This window comes from Hypomesus transpacificus, chromosome 26 (genome assembly GCF_021917145.1).
Source record: "Hypomesus transpacificus isolate Combined female chromosome 26, fHypTra1, whole genome shotgun sequence".
Taxonomy (NCBI): Eukaryota; Metazoa; Chordata; class Actinopteri; order Osmeriformes; family Osmeridae; genus Hypomesus; species Hypomesus transpacificus.
The window spans coordinates 4655100-4670414 of NC_061085.1; the positions used below are offsets into that span (position 1 = coordinate 4655100).

Here is a 15315-nt window from a genome sequence, read left to right on the forward strand (position 1 = left end):
TGCAAACATTACTGTGACTGATTTTCGTTTGAACAATCAATGTAAATCCACTCAGAACATGATCCCTTCATCCAAGTTCCATTCAAGAACTCGGAACAGTCATCAACGGTGGTAGGACAGTGAACAAAGCCACACCTTTCCACCAGATTCCTGCTCAGAAGGGAACATCTGCATCTTCATCATGGATAGCGAGACCACTCTTTAGAAACACATTTCTCAAAGAACAAACTATAGAAATGATCCCTGAAAGTATAGTCTTGCTTGATGGTTTGGGAACAACCTGGCTTTATATCTCGAGGAGCGCATACGCACCTCTGGTTTCCAAAGCCATCTGAACGGTCGACGACTGTAACAATCAATTATGCAGAAGCCGAGACACGGCAAATCTGTCTCTTGGTCAAAGACATTTCACGCAGAGTTCTGAAATCTTCCACATGACAAAACGTTGCAGAGAGAACCAAAGTGTTGGTTTGGATCAGTCGATTCCTTGCATAGAGAGAACCAAATTGTGGAATCAGCTAAACTTGGCACGGATCCAAGTATCGATCAACATCAAGGCCGTTATTGCAACCGCAATCGCTCCACATCCCAGCCGTGTCGCAAATCGCACAGTCCAGCACATCATGAGACAGATGCAAACATTCCTGTGACTGATTTTCGTTTGAACAATCAACGTAAATCCACTCAGAACATGATCCCTTCATCCAAGTTCCATTCAAGAACTCGGAACAGTCATCAACGGTGGTAGGACAGTGAACAAAGCCACACCTTTCCACCAGATTCCTGCTCAGAAGGGAACATCTGCATCTTCATCATGGATAGCGAGACCACTCCTTAGAAACACATTTCTCAAAGAACAAACTATAGAAATGATCCCTGAAAGTATAGTCTTGCTTGATGGTTTGGGAACAACCTGGCTTTATATCTCGAGGAGCGCATACGCACCTCTGGTTTCCAAAGCCATCTGAACGGTCGACGACTGTAACAATCAATTATTCAGAAGCCGCGACACGGCAAATCTGTCTCTTGGTCAAAGACATTTCACGCAGAGTTCTGAAATCTTCCACATGACAAAACTTTGCAGAGAGAACCAAAGTGTTGGTTTGGATCAGTGGATTCCTTGCATAGAGAGAACCAAATTGTGGAATCAGCTAAACTTGGCACGGATCCAAGTATCGATCAACATCAAGGCCGTTATTGCAACCGCAATCGCTCCACATCCCAGCCGTGTCGCAAATCGCACAGTCCAGCACATCATGAGACAGATGCAAACATTACTGTGACTGATTTTCGTTTGAACAATCAATGTAAATCCACTCAGAACATGATCCCTTCATCCAAGTTCCATTCAAGAACTCGGAACAGTCATCAACGGTGGTAGGACAGTGAACAAAACCAAACCTTTCCACCAGACTCCTGCTCAGAAGGGAACATCTGCATCTTCATCATGGATAGCGAGACCACTCCTTAGAAGCACTTTTCTCAAAAAACAAACTATAGAAATGATCCCTGAAAGTATAGTCTTGCTTGATGGTTTGGGAACAACCTGGCTTTATATCTCGAGGAGCGCATACGCACCTCTGGTTTCCCAAGCCATCTGAACGGTCGACACCTGTAACAATCAATCATGCAGAAGCCGCGACACGTGGAATCTGTCTCTTGGTCAAAGACATTTCACGCAGAGTTCTGAAATCTCCCACATGACAAAACGTTGCAGAGAGAACCAAAGTGTTGGTTTGGATCAGTGGATTCCTTGCATAGAGAGAACCAAATTGTGGAATCAGCTAAACTTGGCACGGATCCAAGTATCGATCAACATCAAGGCCGTTATTGCAATCGCTCCACATCCCAGCCGTGTCGCAAATCGCACAGTCCAGCACATCATGAGACAGATGCAAACATTACTGTGACTGATTTTCGTTTGAACAATCAATGTAAATCCACTCAGAACATGATCCCTTCATCCAAGTCATCAACGGTGGTAGGACAGTGAACAAACCCACAACTTTCCACCAGATTCCTGCTCAGAAGTGAAAATCTGCACCTTCATCATGGATAGCGAGACCACTCCTTAGAAACACATTTCTCAAAGAACAAACTATAGAAATAATCCCTGAAAGTATAGTCTTGCTTGATGGATTGGGAACAACCTGGCTTTATATCTCGAAGAGCGCATACGCACCTCTGGTTTCCAAAGCCATCTGAACGGTCGACGACTGTAACAATCAATTATGCAGAAGCCGCGACACGGCGAATCTGTCTCTTGGTCAAAGACATTTCACGCAGAGTTCTGAAATCTTCCACATGACAAAACGTTGCAGAGAGAACCAAAGTGTTGGTTTGGATCAGTCGATTCCTTGCATAGAGAGAACCAAATTGTGGAATCAGCTAAACTTGGCACGGATCCAAGTATCGATCAACATCAAGGCCGTTATTGCAACCGCAATCGCTCCACATCCCAGCAGTGTCGCAAATCGCACAGTCCAGCACATCATGAGACAGATGCAAACATTCCTGTGACTGATTTTCGTTTGAACAATCAATGTAAATCCACTCAGAACATGATCCCTTCATCCAAGTTCCATTCAAGAACTCGGAACAGTCATCAACGGTGGTAGGACAGTGAACAAACCCACACCTTTCCACCAGATTCCTGCTCAGAAGGAAACATCTGCATCTTCATCATGGATAGCGAGACCACTCCTTAGAAACACATTTCTCAAAGAACAAACTATAGAAATGATCCCTGAAAGTACACAGTAAATTGCGAGTGACTGAGGTAAGTTTTTCACAATTCAACCAATTATTTGGCATTTCGACAGAGGCATCATTTTAGAATAACTTTACATTGCTGTTCACCATACACTCCAGCTGTTTCTTTATCTTAAAATACCGTATTTCAAAGGCTTAGACTCAGTTAGCAGAGTGGATGGCTAGCTCAAAATGTGCGAGCAACATAGCTAGAGATAGCTAGCTAGCTAGCTCTACGTTCTATTGTACTGAACTACTGTAGTAACAAAGCTAGCTAATGTCAGACGTGTCAATGGCAACAAGAGGTAATGTTAAAGTTTTCTTTAATATAATGTGGGGGTGATAAGTGTCGTATTCTTCGTAACGTTCATAGGTTCCAGTAAAATAGCTAAAACTTAATGGGCGGGGAGTTGGCTTAACTAGCTAGCTTGGCTACTGGTAGTTATCCCTGCGCGTGCAATCCAATTTTTAAGGCGCAATTTTTCTTCAAGACTGTTGGTCGAATTTGTCCTAATCACGTATTGAACAAATTATTTAGCAACAAAAGCAGCATTTTGAAAAACCTTATATAGTTGTTCACCATAGAACACTTTTTTAGTATTTTAAAATACCGCATTTCAGAGGGCTGAGGTAACCGAGTTTATCGCTTGCTTAAATGAGCAACAAGCTAGCTAATAAAGCTAACTAGCTAGTGAGTCAAACTAGACAAGAATTTCCAACAAGTTAAAACGTGATGTTAAATAATATGGAGGGGTAATTGTGTTGTATTCATTATAAAGTCCATAGATTCCAGTAAAATAGTAACTAGACTGCAATTGTGAGGAGCTGGCTATTAAACTCACTAATTTAAGAAGGATTAGCTCAACTAACTAGAAGATGTACTCTACCTCTAATTAATTAAACTTGCTGGCTGTTTTTGCAAAGCACAATTAGGAAATAATTTGGATGACATTGTTATATATTAAATGTTTTGTTAATTTTAGTAATGAACGTTTGATCTTTTAACTATGAGAAATGATGTGCTGATAATCTCTGCAGGGAGCATGCTGCTTAAAGCAAAACTTGGTGGTGTCCAAAGATTTATTAGAATAGCAGAGCCAAATCTGACTGAGTTTTTGATTGCAGGTAAGAAATGTACATTGTGGAATTCCAAATTCAGGAAATATTAGTGAGGAGTAGATTCAATTATTGGATATAATTACATTTCTGTTTACCCAAACCTTTGTGCCTGTTTCCTAGCATTTGCTAAATTCGGTGTCCCAGTTGTCACAGAAGGGGTTAAAGCAGTGGTCACCAACCTTTTTAGGCCAAAGATCACCGACCTTTGCCTTGGTGACCCGAAGATCTACCTATTGAGGCGTTGAGAGACAGAACAGACTCCAGACTGAATTTACAACTTAACTTTATATTTGGCCTTATTGTAATTGAATGAAATCAAACACTTTGTGAACAATATGAACAAGAAAAAACACTTTTGCAATGAGCAGGCTGGATATGAACGGTTTTATTTATAAACTGAAGTTACAACACAACACTGACAAATTTCTCATGTGACAAGTCAGTGTGATGGCTGTGACTGAACACTGTCTGTGAGTGCCTTGTAGTTTGGCTCATAAGCAGAGACAGCCAGTCTGAGGCAGTCTGTGAGGTGTCTGTCAGTAAGCCGGCTCCTGTACTTGGATTTGGTGATTTTCATCTGTGAAAATGCCATTTCACAGAGGTAGGTCGATCCAAAGTAGGCACTCACTTTTAGTGCACATGCACTGAGGAGAGGAAACTTCTCTCGGCTGACAAGTCCCCAAAAGTCACTGTCCCTTGACCTGGCTTTCAGCTCAATGTCATTTTGCAAATCAAGCATCTCCATGTCCACTCCACTTGGCAAAGCAAATGCTTTCTCGAATTGGTCTGCAACCTCCTCTGTATTAATAGGCAGGAATGGGTTTGAAAGAAATGCAGCAATATCCTTCATGATTTCTAACTCACCAAAACGTCGACTGAACTCCGCTGCCAGTTTGTCCAGGTGCACACAGTACTGCTCAGGGTGAAAGTCAGAAGAGTCTTTGATGGACTGTGACATTTTTTCCAGGTTTGTAAAGTGTGTCAGCGTCCCTTTCCTAAGATTCGTGGTCCAGACACAGAGTTTGGCCTTGAACGCATTCACTGCGCTGATCATGTGGAGGAGGTGCCGGTCTTTTCCCTGGAGTTCGTGGTTGAGCGAGTTCAGTTTTCCGGTTAGGTCCGTCAGAAACCCCAGGTCCAGTAGCCACGCATCCGTTGAAAGTTCCTCGTGCTCCTCGTTCCTTTTCGACAGAAACGTCTTAATCTCAGGCAGCAAGTCAACAAATCGCTGCAGCACTTTTCCGCGACTCAACCACCTGACATCAGCATGCAGAAGCAGGTCTCCATACGCCGAATCGAGCTCATCCAATAACGCCTTGAATAAGCGATGCTGAAGCGCTTTTGCTCGAATCGAGTTTACCACTTTGACCACCAGTGACATGACATGAGAAAAGTCCACAACTTTCCCAGCCAAGGCTTGCTGATGAATCACACAGTGATACTTCATGAAGTCGGGGAAATCCGGATCATTACGGCACAGTGCTATAAAACCAGCGTGCACACCGCACATTGCCGGTGCCCCATCGGTAGTGATTGCCACCAGTTTCTGAATGGGGATGTTCTTTTCACGGACATAGCTTTTAAAAACGTTGTAAATATCCTCACCTCTCGTTCTCTCTTTTAATTGGAGAAGAGTGAGGAAGTCCTCCTTTGTTGTAAAGTCCTGGAAAGCCATTCTGACAAATACAACAAGCTGAGCCGTGTCCATTACATCCAGCGATTCATCAAACTGCAGTGAAAAATATTCACAGAGTGACAAGTCCTCCAACACCTGTTGACCAACGTTATCCGACAGTAACTCGATCCTTTGTGTCACTGTTGTAGCCTTACTTTGAGACGTAGGTTGTGAGAAAAGCGACTGTTGAGCCTTCAACTCCACTTTCAGCTCCTGAACTTTTTTGGCGCGGATTGCGCTCTTTGGTGGATAGCAGTCTTTGAATTTCGGATGGTTAGTGTTGTGGTGCCGCTCCAAATTCCCTCGCTTAGACAGTGCCTGTGGCTGGTGGCACAACATACACACACTCTTGTCTTTTACCAAGGTAAAGATGAATTCCTCCTCCCATTCATGATGGAAACTGTAGTTTTTCGCCCTCTTTCGTGGTGCCTCTGCCATGCTTGCTAACACTATGTGGACAACACGGCCGGGTAAATAAACAAACCAACGGCAACCACGCCCACAGGTATCCTGGGATAGCAGGTCTCTCAAAGGTCGTCTTCGGGAAAAAACGCCCATTTATTCTGTCGGTGAATTGCTTTGCAACACGCACAGGCCAATATGCAAATCCAGGTACAAGAGAACGCGCGTTCAGTTTAAGAATCCTCCGCGTTCATGAATTAGTCGGAGATCAGTATTTCTGAAATTATTTTGGAGATCGACAGGGAAAGTCTCCGAGATCGACACGTCGATCGCGATCGACAGGTTGGCGACCTCTGGGTTAAAGTGTTTGACAGTTCAGGGACTGAGTTGGATGACGATGTTTTTGAAGAAATAGTCAAGGATCCCTCATATGGGGTGCTAACGATCAAATATGACACAGGTTTGTTTCAGCTAAATGTGTAATCTATATTAGCCTATTTAATGGAAAAGTTGATTCTTTGACATGTGAACCATCTGTTCATTAGACAGTGTATAATGTTTTTTCTTCATCCTGCTTCTCCAATCATGGTTAGACTCAGTTTCCGCTGTGGACTCTCCTGAGCAGTCACAACCATCCTCGCTCAGCACATCCGACTCACAGGATACTGTCATTGTGTCAGTTAGCCCCTCCAGAAAACACCAGAGGCTCGATGAAGAAGCTAAGCAAGTAAGAGTTAACTATCAAGTGCAAATTTTCTTCTGACACTTTGAAATCCATTCCCCAAAAAACAATTTCCAGCATTTAAGTTATTTTTGAGTTGCAGTGGATTCTAACATGCTGAACTGCTTTGCATTGTGTTTTAAGTTGGTGGAATCCATTCTTACCGATAAACCTGGTGGAGAACGCATTATGAATGAATATAATCGAACCAAGTCCTTGGTGGATGAAACGAGAAGGAAGATGGTGAACATGCTGGCAGCTGACATGACAGAGAAGAATGGGTAATTAGCTAATTGTTTTCAGTTGGCCATTGTGTTCTCTCTCAAGCTCTTAGATTAATTTGGAATCTAAATTAAATTCAGGGAATCTGACTGAGAAATCATTTCTTCATTCTTGCAGTACATCACCACCCAGACAGGTGAAAGAAATGTATGCCAACGGAATTGTGACATTATTCCCCTACCTTCGGGACCCCTACTCTAAGAAAGGCTACGTGAGTTGAACACAGTAATGGTTGTGGTAACGTTAAATGCTATATTGATAGATATATTATTTATCATTAATATGATGCTGAGAGTGGCACTGGGTACTTGGCCTGGAGGATTAAAACTATTCAGAGATGCTCTGCTAAAAACAGAAGATTATCATTTGAAGGTAACTAATATCGCAAATTTGTAAAAAAAATAAAAAGATAAATCACAAAATCTGTTATTGTCTTTGTTGCACATAATGTTTCTTTAGACAATAATGAACAACAAATATATTCTAAGTAAGTAAGAATCCAAGTTATTTGTGTTTTTAAATGTACATGGTTGTCGTCCGTATTGAAAATATATTTTCCCATTTTGTTTATCATCAGCGGAAGGAACATCTGGTGGAGAAAAGTCTGGAGGACCAACTGTCAGACGAGAGTCCCAATTCGTTCCAGATGCTGTCCTGAGTGAAGATGAGTGCAAGGAAGCAATGTCACTGATGAGACATTCAGCTGACGAGGACATCGTGAAGAACAAGATGAAGTTGACATTCGACTATCGCCGCAACATGGTTCTCAACCCCCTGCAGTCAAGCAACATACTGTCTGACTTTCCACGTTTCAAAGACGTCAAAGGCTTGGTAGTATTCTGTCGTTATTTGGACTTTATTTTTTACAGTAGATAGGCATTTTAGTGATCCTCAAACAATTACTAACTGTGACTGTGAAATCTTGAAATTGTCACCCCAATCCAGGTTGAACAGGATTTTGTTCTGATGTTTGGAGAGGGTGTATCAGACAAGCTTCTGGAGCGGTGGACGACCACATACAAGAAGAAGATCATCCAACAATGTAGAAAGCTTCCATCCACCAGTGAGCTTGAAGAACTCCTGATGACAGCTGATGCTCCTGAGGATGGCACAGAAGTGGATGTTGACTCTGGCAAGCTGCTTTTAAACATACTGTTCATGTTGTAATGCACTGAAAGACTTGTAATATACCGATATGTATCATGTGTAATCATCTACATCAGGGGTGCTCATTCCTGGTCCTTGAAAGCCCCTGTCCAGCATGTTTTAGATGTTTCCCTGCTCCAGCACACCTGATTCAAATGAATGGTCATTACCCGACTTCCACAGAGCTTGATAACAACCCATTGATTTGAATCAGGTTTGCTGGAGCAGGGAAACATCTAAAACATGCAGGACAGGGCCTCTCGAGGACCAGGATTGAACATCCCTGATCTACATAATACCTACAACTTGATGTCTTGTTTACATTACAGATGGACTTAATTATGTTGATGGTCCAAGTATGTTAACATCAAACTTATTTTACAGGTTGGGACAGTGACCTCTCATCGCTTTTGCTGCTGTTACAACTGATTCCTCCCTCTGCTCAGGGTCGGAAAAAACCAGGAAAGGTGTCGGCAACACACGCAGAGAAACATCTTGTGATCTTCAAAAAGGTTGGTATTTTTTCTTAATTTAGTATACACTGTTTTGAATGATACTACAACCATGTAATTCTAATAATCTCTCCCATGTGTGTTTGTCTTCTCAGACTGGAACAAGCATCCAAGAGCATCTCGATGCCATCACTGCAAGCACTCAACCCTATCTCCTGGCTGTTGGAGTTAGGAAGAATGCAATCCACCAGTTCTTCATCATACTTGACAAGAATGCCATACCTTGCAGGTCAACCTCTTCTCTGGGTGCTTTTGATGAAATCTTTAAGGCCCATTTTGTGTGTTTGGCACATCATACAACACCATGCTCCACAACATGTACACGTTCATCCAGACAACCGTTTACAATATTGATGTTGGGAAAGTCAAGGAGAGTCCTCGTGTTGCTGAAGTTAGGGCGAGGTTGCTTCATTAGTGCTTGAAGTATCTCCACCGTGAAGTGTTTTGTTTGTCAGGCCGAGTTAACTTGTTCAAATATGCTTGTTAGACATTTACGATTAGTTCACGGTTACTTACCTGGAAAAAATCTCCGTCTTAAATGTGTTAAGTCTGGATGTAGCTCTGTGTTTGGTACTTTTTCTGGTTTTAGGAAACATTTAAACACCAAACACAATGAGTATATAGACCAGCAGTTTGACACTGATGTAAATTCATGCAGTACAGGAGAGGCAGTGTCAGATAATGGATACAAGACAGCCACCACATCTGATGTGGATGATACAGCCGAAACATCGGAACTGTCAAAAAGGTCTAATAGGAGCACTCTAGACATGTGTGCCAGTGCTGTTGCACAACTCAAGGCAGCAGGATTAAGTCAGTCTACTGTAAATAGTTTTGTTTCGTCCATGGAAGAAGTGGTTTCCGAGATACATTGTCATGCTAAAGATGCAGCTTTATGGTGCTTATCTACAGAGGACAAAGAAAATAAGAACAGACTAGAACAATCATTCCAAAAGTTGGAAAACCCATTCACAGCTTTAAATTCAGAAGTTAAACGAAACAAACACTTTAAACAGAAATGGGGAAATGTTGAGCCTGTTGAAAAAGTGCTGGGAACAAGATTTGACAGCCGAAGAAACAAAACCACTGGGACATATGACCAGGTCGTTGTAACTGATAAGTTTGCATATGTTCCCATTTTGGAAACATTGAAGACAATTTTTCAAAACCCTGAACTTCCAGACATGGTAAAGCCCAGGCACATCTCCAAGGAAGGTGTATATATAGACTTGAGAGATGCCACTTATCTTAAAGAAAGTCCCCTATTTTCTATTAAAAAAGATGCCTTACAAATTCAACTGTTTTACGATGATTTTGAAACTGCAAATCCATTGGGTTCTAAAAAGGGTTTACATAAATTAGGTGCTATATATTTTACGTTAAGGAATTTCCCCCCAATCTTTAATTCCTCTTTGATAAATATTCATTTGGGTGCACTTTTCCATGCACAGGACATCAAGCGTTACGGTTTTGATTTGATACTTGAGCCACTTGTCAATGATCTGAAAGTACTCGAGACAGAAGGACTCAAAATTCCTATGTTTAAACATTTGATTCATGGTACCATAGTTCAGGTCACTGGGGACAATCTTGGTTTGCATGGTCTTTTTGGGTTTGTGGAGTCATTTTCGGCTCGATATTGCTGTCGTTTCTGTCTCCTTGAGAAACATTGTTTTCAAACTGTGTTTTGTGAAGATGACCCAGAAGTTGTACTAAGAACTGTTGATATGCATAAACAACACTGCCAAACTATACAAACAGATCCTACGCTACCTCATGTATATGGTGTGAAACGCAGTTGTCTGTTAAATTCTCTTCAGTATTTCAACACAGCCAACAATTTTTCTGTAGATATCATGCATGATATTTTAGAGGGTGTTGCTCAGTTTGAAGTGAAACTTGTTCTGCAGTACATTCAGGAGAATTTTCTAAATGCTGAACAACTGGCTGGTAGAATACATGCTTTTGACTACGGTTACGATCAGCAGCGAAACCGTCCGCCAAGAGTTAAGTTGTTTAATGGAAGTAATGATTTAGGGTTGAATGCCATACAGTCTTGGTGCTTATTGCGTAATATGCCTTTGCTTTTTGGTGATTTAATAGAGACAGGTGACAAGTACTGGCTTCTTCTGCTTTTGCTTCTACAGATTGTTAACATTGTATTTTCACCAGTTTTGTCAGATGGCATGACCATTTATCTCAAACATTTAATTATTGATCATCATCGGCTCTTCAAGCAGTTATTTCCTACAATCAACCTCTTGCCAAAGCATCACTTTATTATACATTACCCTCGAATTATAAGGACTGTCGGACCAATTTTGCACATGTGGTGCATGCGTTATGAAGCCAAACATAATTTCTTTAAGAGACAATTAAAAAGCTTTAAAAACATTACAAAGACGTTAGCAAGAAAGCACCAAAGTTGTATGGCAATGTATCAGGAGTCCTTTAGCCAAGAAAGATTAACTGTTGGTCCAGGAAAGATCCTGATGCTTAGTGAGCTCAAAGAAGGTGCAGATATTGCTTCTAAGTTTGGAGCTGTAACTAGTGTGTTTTCTGCCAAGTGGATAAAACATAATGGTACAGAGTACCGCCGTGACTTCATTGTCTGTACTGAAGTAGCATTTGAGATGCCTGTGTTTTATCAAATCAAAACTATTGCTTTGAAAGATGACAGTGTATTGCTCTGTGGAAAACTGTTGGAAACTGTGTGTTTTGATGACCATTACCATGCTTTTAAGGTCAGGTTGCATCCGGACCGAGTTCTAAAGGTGTTTAACATAAATGATCTGTTTTACTTCAAACCATTTGATGCTCAAATGACTTATGGAATGAGAGATTCTATCCTGTATGTAATTCCATATTGCCATTTTATGCAGACCTGAGGTCAGTGGTTTTTGTCAGTGGAGTTTGTGTGTTCTCCTTGAAATGCTTTGATACCTTGGCCTGATGAAAATAAAGTTGTTGAATGCATTATTTTGTGGTAACTTGTGATTCCTCACGTATATTTGACATTGTAACATTGAAACATTAAGTATTTGCAACCTGACATTGAAAATTATAATTGATGTGTAGATTAAACACCAAGGTTTACACAAGTGTGGTGTAAACTTTTATCTCAATGTAGCGTTAATTAGCATAGGAATTTAACTCAAAGAAGAGCTCTTTGAAGAATGAATTAACACTACTTAGAATAATTATTACACTGTCAAGAGTTATTTAACCTGTAGTGGTAAGTCTAAACAACTCAACACAGTGTAAGCGAGTGTTAGTGTTAAGTCTAAATAACTCAATACAGTGTAAGCAAGTGTTAAAATTTTACTCAATTTAGAGTTAATTTAACTCTAAAATAATAACACTTCGAGAAGAGTCAATTTAACACCAATTCCGGTTAGGACCAAATACACTCAGGAAAAGTGTTAAATTGAACTCTTTTAGTGTTAGTTTGACACTGCAAATTTTACTGTGTATAGTCTTGCTTGATGGTTTGGGAACAACCTGGCTTTATATCTCGAGGAGCGCATACGCACCTCTGGTTTCCAAAGCCATCTGAACGGTCGACGACTGTAACAATCAATTATTCAGAAGCCGCGACACGGCAAATCTGTCTCTTGGTCAAAGACATTTCACGCAGAGTTCTGAAATCTTCCACATGACAAAACTTTGCAGAGAGAACCAAAGTGTTGGTTTGGATCAGTGGATTCCTTGCATAGAGAGAACCAAATTGTGGAATCAGCTAAACTTGGCACGGATCCAAGTATCGATCAACATCAAGGCCATTATTGCAACCGCAATCGCTCCACATCCCAGCAGTGTCGCAAATCGCACAGTCCAGCACATCATGAGACAGATGCAAACATTACTGTGACTGATTTTCGTTTGAACAATCAACGTAAATCCACTCAGAACATGATCCCTTCATCCAAGCTCCATTCAAGAACTCGGAACAGTCATCAACGGTGGTAGGACAGTGAACAAAGTCACACCTTTCCACCAGATCCCTGCTCAGAAGGGAACATCTGCAGCTTCATCATGGATAGCGAGACCACTCCTTAGAAACACATTTCTCAAAGAACAAACTATAGAAATGATCCCTGAAAGTATAGTCTTGCTTGATGAATTGGGAACAACTTGGCTTTATATCTCGAGGAGCGCATACGCATCTCTGGTTTCCAAAGCCATCTGAACGGTCGACACCTGTAACAATCAATCATGCAGAAGCCGCGACACGTGGAATCTGTCTCTTGGTCAAAGACATTTCACGCAGAGTTCTGAAATCTTCCACATGACAAAACGTTGCAGAGAGAACCAAAGTGTTGGTTTGGATCAGTCGATTCCTTGCATAGAGAGAACCAAATTGTGGAATCAGCTAAACTTGGCACGGATCCAAGTATCGATCAACATCAAGGCCGTTATTGCAATGGCAATCGCTCCACATCCCAGCCGTGTCGCAAATCGCACAGTCCAGCACATCATGAGACAGATGCAAACCTTACTGTGACTGATTTTCGTTTGAACGATCAACTTAAATCCACTCAGAACATGATCCCTTCATCCAAGTTCCATTCAAGAACTCGGGACAGTCATCAACGGTGGTAGGACAGTGAACAAAGCCACACCTTTCCACCAGATTCCTGCTCAGAAGGGAACATCTGCATCTTCATCATGGATAGCGAGACCACTCCTTAGAAACACATTTCTCAAAGAACAAACTATAGAAATGATCCCTGAAAGTATAGTCTTGCTTGATGGATTGGGAACAACCTGGCTTTATATCTCGAGGAGCGCATACGCACCTCTGGTTTCCAAAGCCATCTGAACGGTCGACACCTGTAAAAATCAATCATGCAGAAGCCGCGACACGTGGAATCTGTCTCTTGGTCAAAGACATTTCACGCAGAGTTCTGAAATCTTCCACATCACAAAACGTTGCAGAGACAAACCAAAGTGTTGGTTTGGATCAGTGGATTCCTTGCATAGAGAGAACCAAATTGTGGAATCAGCTAAACTTGGCACGGATCCAAGTATCGATCAACATCAAGGCCGTTATTGCAATCGCTCCACATCCTAGCAGTGTCGCAAATCGCACAGTCCAGCACATCATGAGACAGATGCAAACATTACTGTGACTGATTTTCGTTTGAACAATCAATGTAAATCCACTCAGAACATGATCCCTTCATCCAAGTTCCATTTAAGAACTCGGAACAGTCATCAACGGTGGTAGGACAGTGAACAAAGCCACACCTTTCCACCAGATTCCTGCTCAGAAGGGAACATCTGCATCTTCATCATGGATAGCGAGACCACTCCTTAGAAACACATTTCTCAAAGAACAAACTATAGAAATGATCCCTGAAAGTATAATCTTGCTTGATGGTTTGGGAACAACCTGGCTTTATATCTCGAGGAGCGCATACGCACCTCTGGTTTCCAAAGCCATCTGAACGGTCGACGACTGTAACAATCAATTATTCAGAAGCCGCGACACGGCAAATCTGTCTCTTGGTCAAAGACATTTCACGCAGAGTTCTGAAATCTTCCACATGACAAAACTTTGCAGAGAGAACCAAAGTGTTGGTTTGGATCAGTGGATTCCTTGCATAGAGAGAACCAAATTGTGGAATCAGCTAAACTTGGCACGGATCCAAGTATCGATCAACATCAAGGCCATTATTGCAACCGCAATCGCTCCACATCCCAGCAGTGTCGCAAATCGCACAGTCCAGCACATCATGAGACAGATGCAAACATTACTGTGACTGATTTTCGTTTGAACAATCAATGTAAATCCACTCAGAACATGATCCCTTCATCCAAGTTCCATTCAAGAACTCGGAACAGTCATCAACGGTGGTAGGACAGTGAACAAAGCCACACCTTTCCACCAGATTCCTGCTCAGAAGGGAACATCTGCATCTTCATCATGGATAGCGAGACCACTCCTTAGAAACACATTTCTCAAAGAACAAACTATAGAAATGATCCCTGAAAGTATAGTCTTGCTTGATGGTTTGGGAACAACCTGGCTTTATATCTCGAGGAGCGCATACGCACCTCTGGTTTCCAAAGCCATCTGAACGGTCAACGACTGTAACAATCAATTATTCAGAAGCCGCGACACGGCAAATCTGTCTCTTGGTCAAAGACATTTCACGCAGACTTCTGAAATCTTCCACATGACAAAACGTTGCAGAGAGAACCAAAGTGTTGTTTGGATCAGTGGATTCCTTGCATAGAGAGAACCAAATTGTGGAATCAGCTAAACTTGGCACGGATCCAAGTATCGATCAACATCAAGGCCGTTATTGCAACCGCAATCGCTCCACATCCCAGCAGTGTCGCAAATCGCACAGTCCAGCACATCATGAGACAGATGCAAACATTACTGTGACTGATTTTCGTTTGAACAATCAATGTAAATCCACTCAGAACATGATCCCTTCATCCAAGTTCCATTCAAGAACTCGGGACAGTCATCAACGGTGGTAGGACAGTGAACAAAGCCACACCTTTCCACCAGATTCCTGCTCAGAAGGGAACATCTGCATCTTCATCATGGATAGCGAGACCACTCCTTAGAAACACATTTCTCAAAGAACAAACTATAGAAATGATCCCTGAATAGTATAGTCTTGCTTGATGGTTTGGGAACAACCTGGCTTTATATCTCGAGGAGCGCATACGCACCTCTGGTTTCCAAA

General features: G+C 41.8%; 9 non-coding genes and 1 pseudogene across 9 annotated transcripts; all 10 read right to left on the reverse strand.

The window, feature by feature from the left end:
- Positions 1–46: 46 nt before the first annotated feature.
- On the reverse strand, positions 47–259 carry LOC124487682. The gene has a single exon (XR_006958451.1). It is a non-coding gene; the product is annotated as a small nucleolar RNA U3 (small nucleolar RNA).
- Positions 260–679: 420 nt separating this feature from the next.
- LOC124487754 lies at positions 680–892 on the reverse strand. The gene has a single exon (XR_006958515.1). It is a non-coding gene; the product is annotated as a small nucleolar RNA U3 (small nucleolar RNA).
- A 420-nt stretch (positions 893–1312) lies between these two features.
- Positions 1313–1525, reverse strand: LOC124487676. Its single transcript, XR_006958445.1, has one exon. It is a non-coding gene; the product is annotated as a small nucleolar RNA U3 (small nucleolar RNA).
- A 414-nt stretch (positions 1526–1939) lies between these two features.
- Positions 1940–2129, reverse strand: LOC124487713 (annotated as a pseudogene).
- Positions 2130–2549: 420 nt separating this feature from the next.
- Positions 2550–2762, reverse strand: LOC124487707. Its single transcript, XR_006958475.1, has one exon. It is a non-coding gene; the product is annotated as a small nucleolar RNA U3 (small nucleolar RNA).
- A 9746-nt stretch (positions 2763–12508) lies between these two features.
- Positions 12509–12721, reverse strand: LOC124487704. Its single transcript, XR_006958472.1, has one exon. It is a non-coding gene; the product is annotated as a small nucleolar RNA U3 (small nucleolar RNA).
- Positions 12722–13141: 420 nt separating this feature from the next.
- Positions 13142–13354, reverse strand: LOC124487665. The gene has a single exon (XR_006958435.1). It is a non-coding gene; the product is annotated as a small nucleolar RNA U3 (small nucleolar RNA).
- A 415-nt stretch (positions 13355–13769) lies between these two features.
- Positions 13770–13982, reverse strand: LOC124487660. Its single transcript, XR_006958430.1, has one exon. It is a non-coding gene; the product is annotated as a small nucleolar RNA U3 (small nucleolar RNA).
- A 420-nt stretch (positions 13983–14402) lies between these two features.
- Positions 14403–14615, reverse strand: LOC124487755. Its single transcript, XR_006958516.1, has one exon. It is a non-coding gene; the product is annotated as a small nucleolar RNA U3 (small nucleolar RNA).
- A 419-nt stretch (positions 14616–15034) lies between these two features.
- LOC124487686 lies at positions 15035–15248 on the reverse strand. Its single transcript, XR_006958454.1, has one exon. It is a non-coding gene; the product is annotated as a small nucleolar RNA U3 (small nucleolar RNA).
- Positions 15249–15315: the final 67 nt, after the last annotated feature.